This window comes from Rhinichthys klamathensis, unplaced genomic scaffold (assembly GCF_029890125.1).
Source record: "Rhinichthys klamathensis goyatoka isolate OS25496 unplaced genomic scaffold, OSU_Roscu_1.1 h1tg000123l_1, whole genome shotgun sequence".
NCBI classification, from domain to species: domain Eukaryota; kingdom Metazoa; phylum Chordata; class Actinopteri; order Cypriniformes; family Leuciscidae; genus Rhinichthys; species Rhinichthys klamathensis.
This window is the reverse complement of record NW_026606660.1, coordinates 6881856-6896689: the sequence shown is the minus strand read 5'-3', so window position 1 is coordinate 6896689 and position 14834 is coordinate 6881856. Positions and strand designations below refer to the sequence as shown.

Below are 14834 nucleotides of genomic sequence, written 5' to 3'. Positions count from 1 at the left end.
TGACTGCAAAACTTCAGCCCACCAATAAGGCAAAATATGTCCGTTTCGTAAAGTATTTAGTAGAATATCCTCCTGATAGCAAAGTACAAACCCTTTCATGCATGAATTATAGTAACCCCAGTCAGGATTGGGAAACTAGATTTTACTTCTTTTTTTTTTTACACATATTTTTCAGAGATTTTCAGATGTCCACTTGAGTGGACAGCATGCGTTTATGGTTTAAACTGAAGAGATACTGTATTAAACACAATACTAACATAGCAATAGTGCGTGTATTTAACAAACCAATCAATAAAATGTTATAAAATCATGTGAAAAATATAAAATATGTACAAAAAATATAAATGCGAAATATTGCAAAGGCGTATCTTTGATATCAGAACATGAGGACGTGATTCCATCAGAAATCGCTACAGCGTGTCAAGGTACTGTGGAAACAGTACCCTCCAATGTGTCAAAATATGTAAATTTACCCTTATTAGCTGATAATTCGACCCACTCAACACCAGACAGCTGGGTGTTGGAAGCAGCAAGAAGATACACAGTACAAAATACAAATAAAATTAAATAAAAATTAAAGTAAATAATAAATAAATAAATAAATAAATAAAAGACTTGTTTCAGACTGTAAAAAATGGTTTTAGCAAGTTTAAGATCCTCGTCTAAGTAGATAAGAAGACATTATTTTTTGTTCTCCAGCAACGTTCAAATCACGCGTTATCCACGTGACGCGCGGTCTTATTTTTTTTTCGCGCTCTTAATCGACGTAGACGTCATTGATTCGTTAAAACACCCAGTGGCGTTTTTTAATCGCGTTTGTGAACTTCTTCTCATCAGTTCAGTTGACTATAAGCGCTGTTAAATCAGTCAGTCGTGGCATCCACGTATACGATGGGGAGAAATTCATGTTTGGTAAGTTTTTATAGACAAATTCATCGTTTGTTTCAAGTACGCGGTCGAATTAACCAACGTGGTTCAAACCCTGAAGGCATGATTGAATAAGGCCCAATATCTCTAACGTTAGCTGGATAAAGGCATGCAGCTAAATTAATCATTTTAAGTCATATAAGTTAGCTAATTTAGTCGTAGTTGTATGGCAGGTCCACACTCTTTGGCTTCCCCTTGTTGTACTTTTAAGACCTGCATAGTTCAGGATTTATATATATATTTTTTTAAATCTGGTCCACAGCAAATGCTTATTTCACTGTATGGGTCATCACCAGGATAAGGGGGTAACATTTGATATATTTTGTGTTATGGGCTGTATTATATTTTTGAGCTGCACGAATCTGGATAAATTGTGAATCATCTTTTTCTTAAATATAAACTTCTCCTAAGATTCTGAATCCACAACTAAACAAAATAAGATGCAGTCTATTTAAAAATTGTTAATTAATTTGAATTAGGGGTGTGACGCAATATTAAAACGTGACAGTATTTCTCGTCGAGCTGATTAAACTGAAAAGCTATATTTTATCAGCATGAGCACAATCTTTTACAGTGCGTGCTTTATATTGTTCTTTCTTTTATTGCATATGGGAATTGGTGATGGGAGAAACGAATTAAACTCGATTGAACCTATTTTGCTGCCAAAATGATTCACTGAAATTTTCGTAGCGTTTGCAACGCCACTGCTGGTCAAAACAGTGGAAATGCCAAACATGCACAAACAAGCTTTTACAAACCATTGTAAATGTTTTAATGAAAGTAGCCAATCTATTAAATGCAATTAACTAATATCATTAACTATGATGTTCTTTTATCAATTTCCAATGCTTGTTTTGTTTCTCAGCTAAACAGCCCAGTAAGAGACTAAATTAACTACTATTAGCCTATTCCTTTTAATTATACAAATGGCCCATTAAAATGTCTACACATGTATAAAACTGATCAGAGATCAGGTAAAAACCATAGAGACTTGTTCAATGGCTTGCCGCTGGGAGGGCGATCTCGGTGAATCCGCATGATCCATGGGTTCATGGACCAATGAAATTTCTAAACCAATGATAATCCATACTCTGAAAGTAGAGCTGTCATTCAGTATAATTGTAGGGCTGTCACGATTCCTCGATTAAATTCTAGTGTTCGATTTTCAATCCTCGACCGCATATTACCGTGTCGAACTGTCGATTAACTGGCAAAATAACAGGAAGCGGCCCTTTCCACAGACGAGAATCCAAGAACCGCATAATTAAACTGTTTTCTAATGCTGCACTATGTATTAAAATTTTTTCTAAATATGCTAACTGTTGTTCATAGCGATTTCAAAATAAGTTTTAACCCTTGCTCTGAATTTGCTTTCTTACACAAACACATCGAATTTATTTTGATGCCCACATGTCTTCGACTTAGATCAATAATTTACAGTGGCTGTAGCATTTCTATCATAAAGAAGTGGCCAAATATTAGACTAGTAAAGATTAAGTGGACATTTGATTTAAATGTTGTTTGACCAAACAAGGATTTGATCTACTGTAAAGTGTAACAACAATCACCAGGGGCCTCATTTATAAAACTTTGCGTAGGATTTGCGTCAGAAGTGGCGTACGGATGAAACATAGGATGTGCGTACGCACAGAAATATTCGGATTTATAAAACCGTGCGCACGCACATCCTACGCATTTTTCCCTTAATAAATCACAATCAATTCTAAATGTAGCGCAGCTTTTGCGGCTTCGTGTCACGCCCATAGTTGCCCATAAATAGTCCGTGAAACGCCCATAAGTTAATATTCATCGATTGCGAAATCATGGCAAACATAGAGAGGAAATCAAAAAAACGTAACTTCACGCAATGTGAAGTAGAAGTTATCGTTGGCGAGGTGGAAAAGAGGAGAAAAATGTTTTTTGGAGGGCACAGTGTGGGCATTAGCCTATAATGCCAAAAAGGCACTTGAGTGGCAAAAGGTTGCAGACGCCGTATGCTGTAGCCTCACAACCTCGGACTGTGGCCGAAATGACAAGCTACAGATGTCGGTTATAATCTACTTGGAAATGGGAAATAGTTCAGCGCAAATGTAATTTCTTGCAGCTTTCTGAATGATTGAGACATAGGTCTACGTCATACGTTATTTTATCAAAAATAAAACAAACTAAAGGCATATGCATGAATACCATGATTCCGTAGCTGATGAAGACATTTTTACTATGAAAACAACTTTCCCCAGTGGACAAATAATACATCTATCTGACTATCTATCTATCTGACTATCTATCTATCTGACTATCTATCTATCTGACTATCTATCTATCTGACTATCTATCTATCTGACTATCTATCTATCTGACTATCTATCTATCTGACTATCTATCTATCTGACTATCTGACTATCTATCTATCTGACTATCTATCTATCTGACTATCTATCTATCTGACTATCTATCTATCTGACTATCTATCTATCTGACTATCTATCTATCTGACTATCTATCTATCTGACTATCTATCTATCTGACTATCTATCTATCTGACTATCTATCTATCTGTCTATCTATCTGACTATCTATCTATCTATCTATCTATCTGACTATCTATCTATCTATCTATCTATCTGACTATCTATCTATCTATCTATCTGACTATCTATCTATCTATCTATCTGACTATCTATCTATCTATCTATCTGACTATCTATCTATCTATCTATCTGACTATCTATCTATCTATCTATCTGACTATCTATCTATCTATCTGACTATCTATCTATCTATCTGACTATCTATCTAATTGCACCTATATCTGCTCCGCCTGACGGACACATTGGCGAGAATATCAGTTTTGTACATTATTTCGTTCTGTTTACCATCTTATTTATGAGGATGAATTGTATAACATGCCAATATTATTGCAGAACATATTTCACTTTTCTTTTTGCAAATATGTGTTAATTTGCATTTCTGTTGCAGATCGATCAAACGGGTGTTCGTGTAGGCTGTTAATTGTAGGCTGAGACTTGCTTTGTGAAGTCTTCGTGTTATTTATGAGAGGCAGTAGGCCTATTGCCATTTATTTTACACAACGGTCCACAGTTTCACACACTTTCACGTGTTTCTTCCATCTGCCGACGGTGTCGCCATTTCTCATTTCACCCGTTTTTGTGCGTACGCCTGGGTCAGAGCTTGCGTGAAGGACCGCACATTTTCCCGTCAAGTTTGCTTTTTATAAATATCAATTATTGTGTAGTGAGTGGCGTACGCCTTCTTTTGTGCGTACGCAACGTTTATAAATGAGGCCCCAGGTCGTTGGCAGGCATTTGTTTTTTATACAAGTTGATTGTTTATAATATTTATGTAAATTACTATGTATTATAACTGTTGATACATAAAATGCAGTAGGGTCAAAGGCGAAAAGGGGGTTTCAACTTGAGCATAAAAATAAATGTGTAATACAGCTTTAACTTTTTTCCTCTACATTAGAATGTGTCCTGTTTAGTTTTATATTTTTCTGAGCAAAACATTACTACTTTTTTTTTTTTTTTTTTACCATAACCCTAACCCTACAGAAGACAACCACTATGGCTGAATCCCAATTCTCTCTTACCCCTTCCCCTCCCCTCCACCTTCGTCTTACCCCAGCCCTTGTCCCTCGAAACCGAGTGGTAAGCGCTAGGGGTGAAAACATACCCCTATGAAATGAGACACCACTTGGTTACGTCATCATCATAAATACATTAGATAAAAATATATTTTATTACAGAATATATAAAGTAAACATAAAAAAACACAAAAACTAAAAAAGTTTAGCATCAGTAGCCTCAATTTTACATCACTCACTTATTCAACTTATACAGTATGCATTCATTGCCTTGCATTGAGATTGAAGATGTATGTTTTTTAATGATTACAATAATACAATACCAATACAATAATGAATGGCTACAACATGAACGCATGACTCACTCCCACAGTTGCTTTGCTGCATATTTTGATCTTAGAAACTTCGGCTCGTTTTCATCCCGAAAGTGGATCAGCTGCCGGGTTTCCTCATGCGTCCCTGTGTGCAACATGACATCATGACTTTTGCGTAAACATACACGCCACTTTCAAGTCAAGTGGCGTGTTATCTATACGCATTTTGAGCTATCTGCGTGAACCGTCATCTTTTGCGTGCATGTCTACGCCGTTAAATGTCCGAGTGATTCCGCGTGTATGTACACGGCGTTAAATGTCTGATCTACATCTGGGGAGCGAATTTTTTTTTTTTTTTTTTTTTTTTTTTTTTTTTCCTCCCTCCCTAGGATGGTAAGGGAAGACTCATAAATGGTATTAACCCCAGTGACTGGTAGGTTTAGGGATGGGGTTGGGGTAGGTCATATATTTATATATACTAGGGGTGTAACGGTACATGTATTCATATTGAACCGTTTCGGTTCGAGGCTTCCGGTTCGGTACGCATACAAACCGAACGATTCCTTGGACCATTTTTCCTGCCGACAAAATTCACGCTGGTGCGACCACCACAACGTTGCGCAAACATCAAATGGCAAGCGTAATGAAAGCGGCGGAACGAAACTGCGCTACTCATTATGTGCTTCACGGATCGTTTATCAGTTCGGACCAGCAACATCTGTGCAGCGCGAGCCGATCTCAATCAAGCGACACTGTTACAACACAGCGCTAAGAGATCCAGTAAAGAAAACATTTTAATTCGCCACTGAAGTAATAACATCGCTGCGAGATCTAGTGAGAAGCATTTACATTTCTCCGTTATTAACCGTAGATCTCTATTAGATCAAACAGCGCTGACGTGGAAACCAGGAGAAACATTGTGCCGTGAATGAACTAATAATACTTTACGTCCACAGACCAGCAACATTCACCATGGATTTAATGTAGTAACACTAACTGTAACCAGTTTGGCTAGAATAGTGAAATGCTTTCAAGTACTTCACACATCTTTTTCCAGTACTTCAAAACTCAAATAATATATATTTAAATGTTATTTTTAATGTGATGACCAAAACATTATTTGTTCATCCTTCAAAGATGACCCCCATTTATAAACCTGAAAGTTTCAAGATGTAGGAAAACTCAGTTATTTAAAAATATTTTTTCTTTTAACAAATAGGAAATTTCTCTGGCATTTCTTTCTTTTTGCTGTATCGAAAACGTACTGAACCGTGACTTTAAAACCGAGGTACGTACCAAACCGTGATTTTTGTGTACCGTTACACCCCTAATATATATAGTAATGTACGTTAAGTCAACGGCGTTGATAAACACGCTGAAAAGCGATTATGCATGTTGATTAGAGCCCGAAGCCATTTGTTTTGGGAATAATGGCTGGCTGATGAAGTTATTGGCTGGCTAGCCGGCTCAGCCAAAACCTAAATGGCTGCTGCAGCCGCCAAACTTTTCATAGCTGCAAATGGCTGAAGCAGGTCATTTTGAGAAAACGGGCTTTAAAGATTTATCATCAGCCAATGAGATCGCGCATTCAGTCTTTTTACTTTCACGATTGGTTGCTGATAAAAAGGAAATGACCATATTTGGATCCAACAGGATTGTACAGAAGAGAGAGAGCTTCCTAACGGTGCATGTGATGAGAGGGTGACGGCAGAGATCACGGAGAAGTATGTTAAGAACGCAAACTTTTGTTGAATTTATGAGAAATCTACAGACGCAAACAGACGAAGTGTAGTAAAATAAAGACCTAAATGTGTTTTCGGACTTTTTTTCACCACAAGTCTGAAAGAAGACATGTTATTGAAGACAAATATCCAAAAATCTCAAAATTGACCAGTAAAAACCCCCCGATGTTTTTGCCTGCAGTGTCTCGCCTTAATATAAACAGTACACACTGTTATCAGTATTATTTTGGACAAAGTTTTGCACATTTCACTTCAATACACTGAAGCATGCGTCGTGAATTAGCAATGTGGAAACGGTGGTTTGTTACTGCAGTAATATCACGTTCAGTGCTATATAAGTCTGTGTATCGTAGCGACGAGCACACTGTGCTGTTATGAATCCAGTGGGAAAATAGATCTTGTGTATTGTTTATATATTTCGTGTGTGTATGTCTCTATGTGATAGAATTATTATTTGATGCAAATAATTCTAGCCGGCTCAGCCAAACTTTATCAGATGGCGGCTCAATTTGGCTTATGAAATTATTGGCTGGCGGCGGCTGAAATTCTAAATGGCGCAAATGGCGGCGCCTGGCGGCGGCTTCGGGGTCTAATGTTGATAGCACGCCAAAAATGGAAATACGAATTGGTGTGTCATAGGGGTGGAACGGTACATGTATTCGTACCGAAACGGTACGGGCGTCACGGTTCGGTGCACGAATTTACACGGAGAATACACGGTATAAAAATAAATAAAACTCGCGTGGAAATTAATTAATGTAATGCGGAACTACTGTTAGATACGCAGGTTCTTTAGGGACACATAATCTGTACCATCGGCTTAGCTCTGAACGCGCGTTCACTTCAAACGTTGGCTTTATACGCGCGTCCAATTCGCTTTGGACTAGCGTCGAACAAGACGCGATAGACGCGAATTTAACGCTCTATTCGCGTTTGGTATGACCATATAATGAACAGGCTGTGATGTCAAGATTGCAATGCTGGAGTGTGTGTGTTTATGTGTGTGTGTGTGTGTGTGAGAGAGAGGCGCGGCCGCGATCGAACAGTGGAAACATAAAAAACATACTCCGTCATTTTGTTCATACAGATCATTAAACCTGCAAAGTGTTTACTTATATTTGTGTACACTCGCAATAAAACACAACATTGTCCTTTTGTCACACTGTAAACTCTTGTCAAACTGTAACCTACAACTGTCACCAAAATCTCTCTCTCTCTCTCTCTCTCTCTCTCTCTCTCTCTCTCTCTCTCTCTCTCACTCTCTCACTCTCTCACTCTCTCACTCTCTCACTCTCTCACTCTCTCACTCTCTCACTCTCTCACTCTCTCACTCTCTCACTCTCTCACTCTCTCACTCTCTCACTCACTCACTCACTCACTCTCACACACACACACACTGTTTTAAAAGCAAAACATATTTATCCAACTCCATTTCAAAACAGTCTGTGGGTCCCATCTTTTAGACATTCATCATATCGCATTGGTTTTCATCTCTTGTCCTCAGAGCACTAATCTTAAACATTCTACATTGATTAAAAAAGAAAATCGAATGCGTTTTTAATGGTAGTATTATTTTATACAGAAATCAATTATAATTCAGATGAGAATAATGTTACATTGTTAATTAATAATGTTAATTAAAATTAAGGAAAACAAATATATTGATCTGAAATATAGCAAATTAATTTTAAATTAATTCAGGTACAATTACCAAACATATCGCAAGGTCTTTTTATTAATTTAATTAATAAACTAATTATATAAAACCATTGTCAGTGCACTACAAATAAACTGGTTCTATGCCTTTATTAATAAAACTTATTTAAAAAATACAATGCCTTCTGCATTTTTGTTTTGCTTTTCCCTCCATTGTACCGAAATCGTACCGAACCGTGATGTCTGAACCGAGGTATGAACCGAACCGTGACTTCTGTGTACCGTTCCACCCCTAGTGTGTCATACATACGCCATTTCATGAGATCAGTCTGCTGTGTGATACAGGACAGTATGCAACAAAGCACGTATCGATGTCTCCGGGGTGACCAAACAACATACTCTTTTTCGGGATCGCCCAAAATGTCCTGGGTTCTGCTTTTGCTTTCCGCAGTCGCTATTCATTGTTTACATGCACAAGGTGTTTTCAATCAAAAACAAGTGATCGGTTGATGTGCGTTTTAGCATTGCTAATATTCCTGTGTTTTTGTCTCGGTCGGGATCCGTTTGAAGCTGAATGCATCACCTGCAAAGCTGGCACGTATGTGTCAGTGTCAAATAATGTACACCTAATGAATGGCATCTGTAGAAAGCAAACGCCGAATCCCGGACATTTTGGGCGATCTCGAAATCGCCCTAGTCAGAGAAATGCGGGACTGATTGTGCAAATCAGCAATGTAATGTTAGCCTAGCATAGCAGACTAGCGATTTTTAAAAATGTTTCAATTAACAACATAGTTGCAAATATATGTACATGACTGTGTAGAGCACAAAACAAGACTGTCATAATTTTTTAATCAATCATTTAAGCCGAAAATACATAAATTTATGAGACTCTCTGGATGGTATGCCCGCCATTGTTGCCGGTTGCGCAGTGCATTCTGGGTACCCCTTGGTTTCAAGTAAGCTCGTGAAAATTCTTGGTTTTAAGGGGTATCTACCCCTTCCCCTTAGCCCTACCCCTAGATCAAAATGAGAATTGGGATAGCCCTTACTCTCACGTGAACGTGCAAAACTAAGGGGAAGGGGTAAGACAGAGAATTGGGATTCAGCCTATATGTCATTCAGTGTAATATTTATTTATCAGGATTAAAGTGCAGCCCTCAAATACTAATTACAAATATTTAAAGGGCACCTTTTACGCCCCTTTCACAAGATGTAAAATGTCCCCAGAGTGTGTATGTGAAGTTTTAGCTCAAAATGCCTAACAGATCATTTTTTACTAGGGATGGCCCGATACCATTTTTTTTCAAACCGATACGAGTACGAGTATTTACATTTGTGTACTTGTCGATACCGAGTACCGATACCGATATTTCTACCGCAAAAGTAATAGGCTCCCAGAAAAGAAGACGACTATTTTAGAACACAGGTTAGAAGACTGTTTTTATTTTCTTCTCTGCTTGTTTTAACAAGTCTAAAAATAAATAAAAATTCCTAAAATAATAAATGTATTAACACACAAACCACTGTTAATTTAACATAAAAGCAAGCAGGCTACTGCGTGCATGGTCTGGCATGACTGAATGCGCGCAAAGTGCGCTCCCTTAATAAATCCTAAAAGCTGACAGTTCATCGCGATCTCACACATCTCTGTTATTATGAATGAAGCTGACTGCACAATCAATCTTTTATAATATCCACACTTTGTTTGTTATAATTAGAGGATTCGCCAGCATACAGAATTCAGCACTGAACAAAAAAGTCCGATTTGAGCGGTGAGGGGAGTCTATCTTAAATGCTTCTGATTGGCCATTGCGTTCCAGAAATCAACACATATGTCTGTGAGTGGCTACAGCGCTCAACGCTGTAACCATGTTATGAATAGAAACTCTGTCCTGTAAATCGTTTCTATTTTGTTGTAGTTGTTCTTGTTGCTTTTCTGCAAGAGATGAATAAAAATCTTTTAGTTTTTATGTTTTATTCATAGATATTTCTAGTTTGTGGGAGTCCCGCGAATCGTTTTATTCTCCCGTAACCCGCACACACAGAGTGAGTGCATTACCGCCCGCGCGCGCGCTCGGCCATCAGATCTATGATGCGTCTTCAGATGTTTAATTAGATTGCTGGTGTTAAACGATGTACTTTCTTTCCCTCCTCTCGACACCTTAGCTGAACATAACTCACAGTCTGCCTTGCTGTTGTCATCATCCCTTATCTTGAAATGAGCCCAAACCGCCGACATTATACTTTCCTATGCCTCAGTTCACCTCGACAAAGCACTCGCGGCGGCCAGTTTCGTTTTGCAAAATGTACGTGGTATCGGTGCGTGGTATCGGCGAATTTTTATCAGTACGAGTACGAGTATATTAGGACAGTATCGGCCCGATCCCCGATGCCAGTATCGGTATCGGGCCATCCCTATTTTTTACAGCATGCTTAAAGTCGTCATGAAACGGAAGTTGAGATTGTCATTTTTTCCTTGTTGTGACGTATATCCGAGTGAAACTACTTCTGAAATTAGAAAAAAATTTAGGGCGGGGCTTGATTTCGTCCTTCGGGAATTGATTGGATCGTTGGAGGTTGGGCGTTGCAAACAAAATGGAGGCAGATTTGATTGCCAGTTCACATTCAGTTGTGGAGGATTTCTCTCGAGGCGACGAGGACGAGCAGCTAAATTTTCAGGCAGGAATCAGCCCATATTTATACGAGCAGGTTCTCTGAGAGGCAGTGCACCGATAGTCGCACCCTCATCGGCTCTGGCCGCACCCTTTCGCCATGGCACGTGACCGAAAGAGAAGAGAGGTCGTTTCGAGGGGGGAGGGAAGGGTAATGTATTTGATTAAAGATTATAAGGGTACATGAATTACAAAAAAATAATGAAGTGCACAGATAAATCATTTATAATAAACACTACAATATTACATATAAAAAGATTTTTCAAATTTAATTTCATGCCGACTTTAAAGCTGCAGTCCTCAGTTTTTCCTCTTTGTCGCCATCTCTGTTCGAAATCTGCAATTGCAGTCATTCGCGGAATTATCAACTTTACGCGAGTTGTACTTCAACACGGCACAGCGCGGATGAACAATGTTTGAGGAGACTGTGAGGCTGTCAGTCACCGCGCCGGTGTGGATACTGGCATTCAGAATCACAGATTATTCTTTTTGGAAGCATGACCAACATAATAATTTTCACCGGAAAATGTCATCTGAACAAGTAACATCCACTTTTGTTCTGGTTCTGACATTGGCGTCAGAACAAAATGGGCAAAGAGGCGGGATGTGGGTGGAGCTGAGGTGCTAATGCTATGTGCTTCTGGCCTCGCGCTAAAGTGACAGCTGATTGAAGAAGTAAAGCCAATAGTTAAAGTTCATGTGTTTGCCCTATAATTGTTAAAAGACGTAACTAAAAGTGAGACTGTGTATCGTGATGTATTATTATTCTGCTATAAAAATGTATTATCATGCAGTAACTTACAATATTGCTTGTGCGTGTGACAGTGATTCATGCGCACACATGTCAGTCAGCAGGGCATCGCACGTCAAGTTCGTAAAGGACTTTATTCAGTCCATTTTCAAATCTGATTTTGGCCGCCTCTCAAATGGGTTAAACCAAGGATATTACCTCAGAAGTTCAAGTAAATGCACTAGAAACCCGCGCTCATTCAAGGGTGTGCATCTACTGCATGGACAGAGAGAAAGCACTGACACCTGCAGGATTTCATCTGACGTTACTTTTTATTTAACACTAAAAAGTTAAATAAGCATATCTGTTCCGTGAGAGCAACAGTACCGCATAACTAGTGTGGTCTCTAACTCTCTATATCTATAACGTTAGACGTTTTTAAATCTAAACTGCAAAAAGCAACGAAATTGTCAGACATCCATTAACGTTAGTGCATGCGAGGAAAACAACTGGAAATACAGCGCTGGTTGTTCTCTCCATACTCGACAATGACGGAATCCAACGGCGTGGGCGAAGGTATAATGCGTGTAGGGCTGCAACTAACGATTATTTTGATAATCGATTAATCGGACGATTATTTTTTCGATTAATCGGATAAAAAAATCAATTAGATTTTTTTGTTTATTGACTAAATAAAACCCGGTTACACTTTGTTTTAAGGTGTCCTTGTTACAGTGTAATTATATATTTAAGTACAGAGTAATATTAAGTAACTACATGTACTTACTATAGGAATAGGGTATGATTAGGATTTGGTTGAGGGTTAGTTGCATGTAATTATGCATAATTTACTGTTATTACTACAGTAAGTACATGTAACATATGTAACAGGGACACCGTAAAATAAAGTGTTACCTAAAACCCTAAATTAGGATATTTATGTGTAAAAGTGTACTTTAAAAAGTGCAAAAGCCACACATTGAGTTTTAGTAATATCAATATTTGCATTGTTTTTAATGATAATTGCTGATGGCAAGTTGACAACCATGATTAATGTAAAAAAAAACAATTTTTGTTAAAACAAATTTACACAGACATGTTGTTCAGATGTGAAGATATAAACTAAAAACATCTAAAATATATAATTCATTTAATTTTTATTTAAAATTAATTGAATTATAAGGATACATTGATAAAATAAATATAGAAAGACTGAAAACAAGCGTGTGAACGTAGAGCTGCAGTAGATCGCGTTTGAAAAACAATTAAAACTTAATAGACAAATGCTGTAAATAGAGAACGGAATGGAAGTACGCAGCAAGTTAACAGGCTTGATTTAAGGAAAAATGATGCATTAGTGCACAAGCATTCGCTGAAAACCACTGAGTACAGTGACTAAAACAATCTTTTACTGCTGCTGTTATTAACTGCCTTTATATTCAGTGCTTCGCTTTGTAAAGACCGTTTTAATTTAATATTTCTGCGGTAGCGCTATTTTAATCCATCACTTATGTTGCGAGCGAACTGATTGCGCAACCTGATGCTCGGGACAAAATACAGACATCCCAAGTCTCCCGGAGGTTCTGGGAGTCACCCGCATATTGATAGCGGCTTATGCGGCTCCCTGATGCCCGCAAATTAGTTCAAACTCCCGGGATTTGAGCGCGCATGCGAGACAGAAGAGACTGTGCTCCAAACCGTGTAGCGCGCGCGTGCGGCAGAGCAGCGGAGGGAGAGAGGCCTTGCGTGTGTGCGTATGTGCCTCATGAAGCGCGTGTAAGACAGAGAGCATCATGATTGGCCTGTTTCAACCAATCACCAGTAAACGCTCCCCGTGACGTAAGCAGACCAACTAATCGATAATGACATTCGTTGACAACGATTTTCATAATCGATTATTATCGATTTTATCGATTAGTTGTTGCAGCCCTAAATGCGTGTATTAAATTATATGAAATAATCCCGAAAAAAGCACAAACACGGCAGAGATGGCAAGTTCAGCAGCTGCTGGAATTATCTGAGTGACGCTAACAGATAGCAGACAAACGGCCGCAATCCACCTGTCACTCAAGTGGCCACGCCCTTAATTATGCAGGCTTAATATAATTTAAACGGATGAGTTATAAAAAAATTCACCCCCCTCACAGTTGTCATGAAGGGCAAAATAAGCTATATAGACCAAAACCACTTTTTGCTCCAGGCTGTAAACATGTTTTTTTCTGCTGTAAATTTGAGCATTTTAACATGGGGGAGATGCAGATTTGACTCTCTTCTGCAGCCTGCCTCAAGCGGCCAGTAGATGAATTGCAGTTTAATTCACTTCCGTGTTGGTTTCAAGAGAGAGACAGAGAGGTTGCCGCTTGGTACAGATGTGACGTATTGACGCAAAGACATGCTCGAATCTCCCGCAGAAATCCACCAGTACCACTGGAATTAAAAACATTATTACAAGCTTACCGTTTTGAATCGAACTAAGGCAAGGAGATAGTTTTGAACACTGGGTGGTTATGTATTTTCTCAAATGTATTTTGGATAATTTTTAACCCAAAAAAAGCTACGTGAACAAATTATACAGAAAGCGATCAAAGAACAATCTTTCCACACAGCGCAAGTTTATCTGGACAAGTCGTTACGCACGTTACACTGCACAACAAAGCTCTTACTGTATTAGGCCATGAGACGGGACCCCAAATTTGGGCTACCGGTACCATTTTGAGGGATTAAATTTCTTTTTGCTTTTCATGAAGGTACACATATCTAGTGTTGGAAAATGTGTGATAGCATCCGATCCATGGTAGCTTTCATTAGAAATCAACACTTATGATCCTACCTCAAGGTAAGGTGTTCAGTGACTACAAGAGAGAAAAATGTATCCTTTTTTATAATTTAAAAAATTTATTAAATTTATAATTTTTTTATTAAATTTTATAAAATTGTATTAAATTTATACAATTTAAAAATGTAAAATTTATTTAAAGATAAATTCATTTATCCTTTTTCTTGACAAATGTTTGAAAATCGTCCTCCGTAATCAAAAACTACCTTGAATCTAATGCTATCACACATTTTTCAAATACAGGGTCATATACCTACACAAAAATCACCATTCGGTTTAATCCCTCAAAATGGTACCATCAACCCTCTGTCTCACGGCATATGTACATCATCGTGTTTGCATTGGTT

General features: G+C 38.2%; 1 long non-coding RNA gene across 1 annotated transcript; it reads right to left on the bottom strand.

Annotated features, from left to right (window-relative positions):
• Window positions 1-5232: 5232 nt before the first annotated feature.
• LOC130088830 (uncharacterized) lies at window positions 5233-6248 on the bottom strand. The gene is made up of 2 exons (XR_008807505.1): window positions 6197-6248; window positions 5233-5326 (listed from the first exon to the last, which is right to left on the bottom strand). It is a non-coding gene; the product is annotated as an uncharacterized LOC130088830 (long non-coding RNA).
• Between the last annotated feature and the right edge of the window lie 8586 nt (window positions 6249-14834).